General features: G+C 42.2%; 1 protein-coding gene across 17 annotated transcripts in view; it reads left to right on the top strand.

Moving 5' to 3' along the window:
- LOC118403815 (cAMP-regulated phosphoprotein 21-like) overlaps positions 1 to 8,436 on the top strand; it is a 175,538-nt gene that overhangs the window by 151,377 nt on the left and 15,725 nt on the right. The window contains exons 31-32 of one of the 17 annotated variants that reach the window (XR_004829699.1): positions 594 to 1,037; positions 6,535 to 7,670. The exons of the other annotated variants lie outside the window; for them this stretch is intronic. The gene's annotated coding sequence lies outside the window, so the exon portion shown is untranslated. Of the gene's footprint in view, positions 1 to 593; positions 1,038 to 6,534; positions 7,671 to 8,436 lie in introns of those variants that run through there. 17 annotated transcript variants of the gene reach the window in all.

The following is an 8,436-nucleotide window of genomic DNA, read 5'->3' as shown; positions in this document are numbered from 1 at the left end:
TCGTTAAGGTATAGGAAGACGGCAGGCAGCATAGCATGCCGCTCCGGTGAACCTAATAAGACAGCTTTTGATACTATCTTATGCTACCGTAGGATCTGATTGGAGATTAGCGTTTGTGACTGCATCTGTAGGCAGCGACACATATTGCTGCGGTACAATGTGAACCAGTCCGAATTGCCCTGGGGAAGATGACAGAATAATACACGCTTGTATTAAGTAGATTAGTCTTATAGAACTGTAGCTATGTATTCAGTATATGGCATGCTTTTTTTACCTTGTACAATTGATGCACAAAAGTTGTTTTCTTTTAATCGTCTGTGAAAATAAAGTTGTGGTTGTGTAAAAAAAGTCTTTATTCCGTGAGATACTAACCTGATAAAACTTTGAACAGATTTCACCTTTGTCTGTGCATGTTCTAACATTGGGAGTGTTTGTTTTGCTGTCTGCCCCTGCAGTGCTGAGCCACGTGTTGGAAGTGTTCGACCTTCCCGAAGGCTTAAAGAGACACGAGACGGAGACCCTGTTCAAGGATCTCACCAAGGTTGGCGGCAAGATACGATGGCTCCAAGAGTCGCGCTCCGGCGGTCGTCGTGGTGACGGCAAGAGCTCAGACTTGGTGTCGGACTATATCGTTCTCGCCGTCTTTACGACCAAGTCCGCCGCCCAGAACACGTTAAAGACAGTCAGCAGCGAACACTTCAAATTGAGACCACCACAGAAACAGTACGATATCCGCCTCTTGGAACGCTCCAGTACCACATAGATATGGTATTTTTGTAGCCACACGTTGTGTAGTTCTAGCGTTCAGTCACGTGTCTGACTAGGTTGCCTCTCTCCTCAGTACTGTAGTGCTGCTTTCTACTCTACTCTGATGTTCTCTCTGTTCGTTGGGTAATAAACTAATAAACAAGTTTCATGCTGGGAGCCCACAGCCATAACCCTCTAAGCCTCACCACGTAACGTTGTCGGTAATATGATATGTGAACGTGCACTGTTGTCGTAGTCTAGGAGATGAACCTTTCAATCTTGGGCCAGAGGTCAGAGTACACCAAGCTGCTGGAGTTGCACGGGGTTCCATGATGCACTGCACTGCTTACAGCGGCTGTGTGGTGCATTCTGGGATGTGGAACATATTATGGAGTAGGAAGTTCTTCCTTCAGCCAAGGTGCCTTTCAGAAATCTTAAGAAACGTCGTTCCTGCAACTTTTCTTTCAGATTTTTGTACACATCTCTGTTTGCTGTCTTATGACTGTACTCCTAATTGATTTGCTCGTTAAGTTTCCACCAACCTGTCAGTATGCTAGTTTGAAAGACGGCATCTTCACATGAAATTGTCAATTTTTGCTCTTTCCGCCTTCTGTGTAAACCTGTCTTATGTATTACCAATGCTTCTTTTTAATAGTATAAGTCATAAATGTATGGTCTGTTTTTCCGTTGACTCTTACGTGCAACTTCTCTGAGAATCCTGGAAATTCTTAGGGTTCTGATATTTAATAAGCAATATTGTTACACACATAGGGTACTTACTGGGAAATACTTTGATCCATGCATGTGCAAAAAAATTGTTCAAAAAGCATGCACCCGTGTTGTTTTATCTTCTCGCTCTCTCTATATATGTATGTTTTTCTATCGGAACTTGTCTTTCAAGGTCGCATGTGACATCCGCCCCCCTCCCCCCAAGTGTAAATGTACTAGTGCCATTTCTCTCTCTGTGGCTGGGATCCTTCCAGCACCCTGGTTATGCTGCTTAGACACCTGTATATTATCTATATAACCAAGTACGACCATGGTGTGGCTATAGATAGCGCTCCGATTCCCTAGGATGTTGAATAGGTGAGAAATCAGATAGAAAAGCCGTTTTGGTGTAGTGTATATTTAATGTGTATCTATACAAGAGAACGTCGTGCAAGATAAGAGAGAATTTTTTCACCCATTTTTTATTTGAAGACCGGTTGGCGCGGGCGAGGTTGTCCCTCAGAACTGTCGTAGTGACTGTTGTATCGTGGATACAACGTGATATGCCCCACACACGTATGTAGATACGGCTTACTCGATATGTGGTGTGAGAATATACAGGTATTTCCTGACACAGTATATTTGTGCGTATATATGATGATGATGATGATGATGAAGAAATAAAGTCTTGAACTGTGTGATTTTGTTTTGGGGGACAGCTGTTCTCGCCAGCCTACATTTTGTGCAATGTCGAAAGAGATTTTTGTGCCCTCCCCAGTCGTGGCTTTTCGTTACTCACAAGCTTCATACGCTTTTTGTACCTAGCGTTGTTTTAAGTCAATGGCTTAGTATTAATAACTGCTGCTCCAATCTTGCAATGGCAAGCACAGAGAAAAGAACAGATTTGTAGCATTACAATGAATCATAAACGCTGTAGAATACAGAGATTATGTTTTTAGATAAATGTGAGGACGGTAACACACCCCACAACCCGCTTATATCAGTTCTGTTCTACACACAAGGGCTAGTCGTACAGAAAAACACACTTACTAGGAGAAACTCTCACAGCCACACAATAACCAAACCACTAACGAAAGGGAAGGGTCTCTTAACGCTGATCCAGTGGCAAGATTTCACACCTCTTGTTGTATAATCTTTTATCAATGAAATCAAGTACGTCAATTCCTTCCGAGTACTTAAGTGAGTTAAGAAAGCGGTATCTTTACAAAGATATCTACAAGACTTTTATGACGACAAAAAAGAAGTGTTATAATCTAGATTTAAGTGATTATAAATTGATGATTATGGTATTACTGAGCGATGAGTCAAATTGTGTGGACGTAATTGTTGTCGAGAGGTTTTAGAGAAATCTATAGTCCACTGGTATCGGGGAGCCTCGCCCTTTCCGTCGATCGACTCTGGTGCTTGCCATTCCAGGTAACCGTGGCAACAGTAACCATGGCAACAGTCTTGTGATAGGTCGACTCTCTAGTTCAATGAAATAATGTCAAGTTTGTATTCATCCACCAATGGAGATTTGTTATTTGCTGTGACCATGAGTTGATTAAATTATTTGGGCAGAACTCTGCCCTAGAGTACTCTGTGTGGACTTCTTCTTGTTTTGTTTTTTCTTATATTTTTATTGGGTTTTTCAAAGAACAGAATAACAAGGAAGAACTTGGTGAACCATCCGACAGATTGATGATATTACATGTAGTACCAATATAAAGACTTGCGTAAATGATACGCAGAGATTTCAATCCAATCTAGCCATAACAAAAGACAACAGAAATTCAAAAGTAGTATAACTGAGATTCTGGAATCTCAAAGATAAGATAGTCAGAACTGAAATGCATATGTAACAATGCTTAAGCGTCTGAAGGTGTTCCAATTTAACATGAACAGACTGCAAAGTATTACAAATGTAATTTTATCAGATCGGTAGACCATAAGTCATTTAAGGTCTGATTGATGTATTACTCCGCGAGTGGGCACCCTAAAAGAGATCCGAGCCCAAAAGTAAACGGTTGCATGGACGTGTGTTTTTAGCGGTAAGAAATTCCCTTTTAGGTAGCGGAACTGATCTGAAAAGTTAGATCGGTGAAAGCTTGTTTGTAACTGAAGAAAGTAGCAGGTAAAGTTTTGCAGCCGCGCGCCAGGTCGGAGGTACACTGTCCTGGGTTCTGAGTGGTGCGGTTGTACACTAACAGCGAAGAAGGGCCTTTTGGGGGGATTGACTAATCGTAGTTTAATTGCTATAAAAAAAGAACCTATGTATAGTTAACGTTGGCAATTCTTTTCCACGATATAGGGTTAATGTGCTCAACATACTTCGGAATGAAAAATCTGCTAAAATTTTACGTAGCTTCGTTATGAACGCGCCCATGTAAATCACGAATTATAACATAGAAGTCTATGGGAAGAAAAAACTCATCAATGAGACCTGAAATAAAAGTGAAAAATATTCATACAAAATCAACGAATAGCGCTGGAGCAAAAAATTAAATAGGGTTCATAACCGGGCGCCACCCCGCATACTAGTATTTTGACTGCAGATTGTGTACCCATATCCGTTACCATGGTAACGGGCGAGTCTACATTTCCAAGGGGCGTTATTATTGTTATTTATCTTGTATCGTACTCTACTGGATATAGAAGCCATTTGAAAGAGGACTAATGTTCTGAAGCCACCTTCCTTGGTGCAGACTACTTCCAAGTTGTTTTTTGCCCTTCACAGCCTTCTCTTGCACCCCCCCCCCTTCGCTCCAGAGTGTCAAAAGCTTGGAATGGTGAACGAGGTTAGTAGATACAGCATCAGTCCCAAGGTATATATGCACACTTCAGATAAGAATTATGAGAATTGACGTCAGTTGCTCCTATTTTCTTTCCACCGATACCAAAACCAGAGTGTTTTTTACAGCGTGTTTGTGTTTATGAATCGTGATGCTGATTGTAAGTTTCCCTTCGTGGCTGGGCCACTCTCTTCTCCGTAGGTCCCAGACGGCCACAGCGTTTCAGTCGTGAATACGAAGACTATTATGACAAGAAGAAAATCGCGAAGGGTATATCCAAGCTTCATTTCTTTTGTTTCCGATTTGCCCTCACGTTTGGCATGTAGTGATGATGATGATTTCTCTCATCTGGATGTGCTCTTGTTTGGCGTGTGTTCGTTTCTGGCTGATGGTTGGTTTTGGCACACATGATGACGCATGCTGCAATGTCCCGGCTGGTTAACAAATGTTCCATCACAGCGTGGTCACATTCGTTAAAGGTCGTCAAACGATTTTGATTTTGTACAATTTTCAAGCAGGCTGTGACAGAACCATCAGCTGACAATCATCAAAGTCTTTCCAGTAGCATGACAGCTAAATTTTTTTGTACTATGCACGACAATCCTAAGAATTTCGTCAACTTGTAATTGTACGATGACCATATGACAAATGTGACCGGACTGTTATGTACGCCCCCCTCCCTCACCCTCTTATGCAACGTGTCTTATAGGCCGATATCCATCCTATTCTAGCTCTTTTCACCAATTTCCCAACTTGACTCCGCTTCCACTAAGTACAACTCTCAATATGACGTGAAATGTAGGTCCTGGGGTCTGGTGTTGGAGGAGAGCCACACCTCGAGCATGTTAAAGAACCCATCACACTTACCAGAAAAGAGTAGGGGTCGTTCATGGTGTGAGATTCTGTCATAGAGTTGCCCGGATATGTTTCACCATGAGGAAGTTTAGCTGGTATGCGATACAAACAAACAAAAAGGAGTTTGCAACAGGGAAGGGCAGCAGCAGTCACAAAATGTATCGACTTAGCCTCCCCAAACATCTGCTTGAAAACCAAACAACTGTTACTAACCTGAGACTTGAAACAGTTCACCTTTGTGAATAAAGAATCTCACTCTTTTTAAAACAACTACAACTTTACTTTCACCGATGTTTTGGTGACCGTCCTTAAATACCTTGCGTTTGTCAATCTCCAAGCAGATCCTACAATGGCATAAGATAGTACCAAACTGGCCAAGGAGTGTAGTCAGCCATTGGAGAGGCGTACATTTGCCGGTAGCGAAACACACTCCTAAGCCGGCTTCACTCATCTGCCAGCTTTTGATACTATCTTATGCTACCGTAGGATCTGCTTGGAGATTAGCGTTTGTGACTGCATCTGTAGGCAGCGACACATGTTGCTGCGGTACAATGTGAACCAGTCCGAATCGCCCCGAGGAAGATGACAGAATAATACACGCTTGTATTAAGTAGATTAGCCTTATGGAACTGTAGTTATGTATTCAGTATATGGCATGCTTTTTTACCTTGTACAATTGATGCACAAAAGTTGTTTTTTTTTAATCGTCTGTGAAAATAAAGTTGTGGTTGTGTAAAAAAAAAGTCTTTATTCCGTGACACACTAACCTGATGAAACTTTGAACAGATTTCACCTTTGTCTGTGCATGTTCTGACATTGGGAGTGTTTGTTTTGCTGTCTGCCCCTGCAGTGCTGAGCCACGTGTTGGAAGTGTTCGACCTTCCCGAAGGCTTAAAGAGACACGAGACGGAGACCCTGTTCAAGGATCTCACCAAGGTTGGCGGCAAGATACGATGGCTCCAAGAGTCGCGCTCCGGCGGTCGTCGTGGTGACGGCAAGAGCCCAGACTTGGTGTCGGACTATATCGTTCTCGCCGTCTTTACAACCAAGTCCGCCGCCCAGAACACGTTAAAGACAGTCAGCAGCGAACACTTCAAATTGAGACCACCACAGAAACAGTACGATATCCGCCTCTTGGAACGCTCCAGTACCACATAGATATGGTATTTTTGTAGCCACACGTTGTGTAGTTCTAGCGTTCAGTCACGTGTCTGACTAGGTTGCCTCTCTCCTCAGTACTGTAGTGCTGCCTTCTACTCTACTCTGATGTTCTCTCTGTTCGTTGGGTAATAAACTAATAAACAAGTTTCATGCTGGGAGCCCACAGCCATAACCCTCTAAGCCTCACCACGTAACGTTGTCGGTAATATGATATGTGAACGTGCACTGTTGTCGTAGTCTAGGAGATGAACCTTTCAATCTTGGGCCAGAGGTCAGAGGTCAAAGTACACCAAGCTGCTGGAGTTGCACGGGGTTCCATGATGCACTGCACTGCTTACAGCGGCTGTGTGGTGCATTCTGGGATGTGGAACATATTATGGAGTAGGAAGTTCTTCCTTCAGCCAAGGTGCCTTTCAGAAATCTTAAGAAACGTCGTTCCTGCAACTTTTCTTTCAGATTTTTGTACACATCTCTGTTTGCTGTCTTATGACTGTACTCCTAATTGATTTGCTCGTTAAGTTTCTACACTCCTTCCACCAACCTGTCATTATGCTAGTTTGAAAGACGGTATCTTCACATGAAATTGTCAATTTTTGCTCTTTCCGCCTTCTGTGTAAACCTGTCTTATGCATTACCAATGCTTCTTTTTAATAGTATAAGTCATAAATGTATGGTCTGTTTTTCCGTTTACTCTTACGTGCAACTTCTCTGAGAATCCTGGAAAGTCTTAGGGTTCTGATATTTAATAAGCAATATTGTTACACACATAGGGTACTTACTGGGAAATACTTTGATCCATGCATGTGCAAAAAATTTGTTCAAAAAGCATGCACCCGTGTTGTTTTATCTTCTCGCTCTCTCGCTCTATATATGTATGTTTTTCTATCGGAACTTGTCTTTCAAGGTCGCATGTGACATCCGCCCCCCTCCCCCCCAAGTGTAAATGTACTAGTGCCATTTCTCTCTCTGTGGCTGGGATCCTTCCAGCACCCTGGTTATGCTGCTTAGACACCTGTATATTATCTATATAACCAAGTACGACCATGGTGTGGCTATAGATAGCGCTCCGATTCCCTAGGATGTTGAATAGGTGAGAAATCAGATAGAAAAGCCGTTTTGGTGTAGTGTATATTTAATGTGTATCTATACAAGAGAACGTCGTGCAAGATAAGAGAGAATTTTTTCACCCATTTTTTATTTGAAGACCGGTTGGCGCGGGCGAGGTTGTCCCTCAGAACTGTTGTAGTGACTGTTGTATCGTGGATACAACGTGATATGCCCCACACACGTATGTAGATACGGCTTACTCGATATGTGGTGTGAGAATATACAGGTATTTCCTGACACAGTATATTTGTGCGTATATATGATGATGATGATGATGAAGAAATAAAGTCTTGAACTGTGTGATTTTGTTTTGGGGGACAGCTGTTCTCGCCAGCCTACATTTTGTGCAATGTCGAAAGAGATTTTTGTGCCCTCCCCAGTCGTGGCTTTTCGTTACTCACAAGCTTCATACGCTTTTTGTACCTAGCGTTGTTTTAAGTCAATGGCTTAGTATTAATAACTGCTGCTCCAATCTTGCAATGGCAAGCACAGAGAAAAGAACAGATTTGTAGCATTACAATGAATCATAAACGCTGTAGAATACAGAGATTATGTTTTTAGATAAATGTGAGGACGGTAACACACCCCACAACCCGCTTATATCAGTTCTATTCTACACACAAGGGCTAGTCGTACAGAAAAACACACTTACTAGGAGAAACTCTCACAGCCACACAATAACCAAACCACTAACGAAAGGGAACGGTCTCTTAACGCTGATCCAGTGGCAAGATTTCACACCTCTTGTTGTATAATCTTTTATCAATGAAATCAAGTACGTCAATTCCTTCCGAGTACTTAAGTGAGTTAAGTAAGCGGTATCTTTACACAGATATCTACAAGATTTTTATGACGACAAAAAAGAATGAAGTGTTATAATCTAGATTTAAGTGATTATAAATTGATGATTATGGTATTACTGAGCGATGAGTCAAATTGTGTGGACGTAATTGTTGTCGAGAGGTTTTAGAGAAATCTGTAGTCCACTGGTATCGGGGAGCCTCGCCCTTTCCGTCGATCGACTCTGGTGCTTGCCATTCCAGGTAACCGTGGCAACAGTAACCAT

Source organism: Branchiostoma floridae, chromosome 16 (assembly GCF_000003815.2).
Source record: "Branchiostoma floridae strain S238N-H82 chromosome 16, Bfl_VNyyK, whole genome shotgun sequence".
Classification (NCBI taxonomy): Eukaryota; Metazoa; Chordata; class Leptocardii; order Amphioxiformes; family Branchiostomatidae; genus Branchiostoma; species Branchiostoma floridae.
The sequence above is the reverse complement of the archived record's forward strand: the minus strand, read 5'-3'. Positions and strand labels throughout refer to the sequence as shown.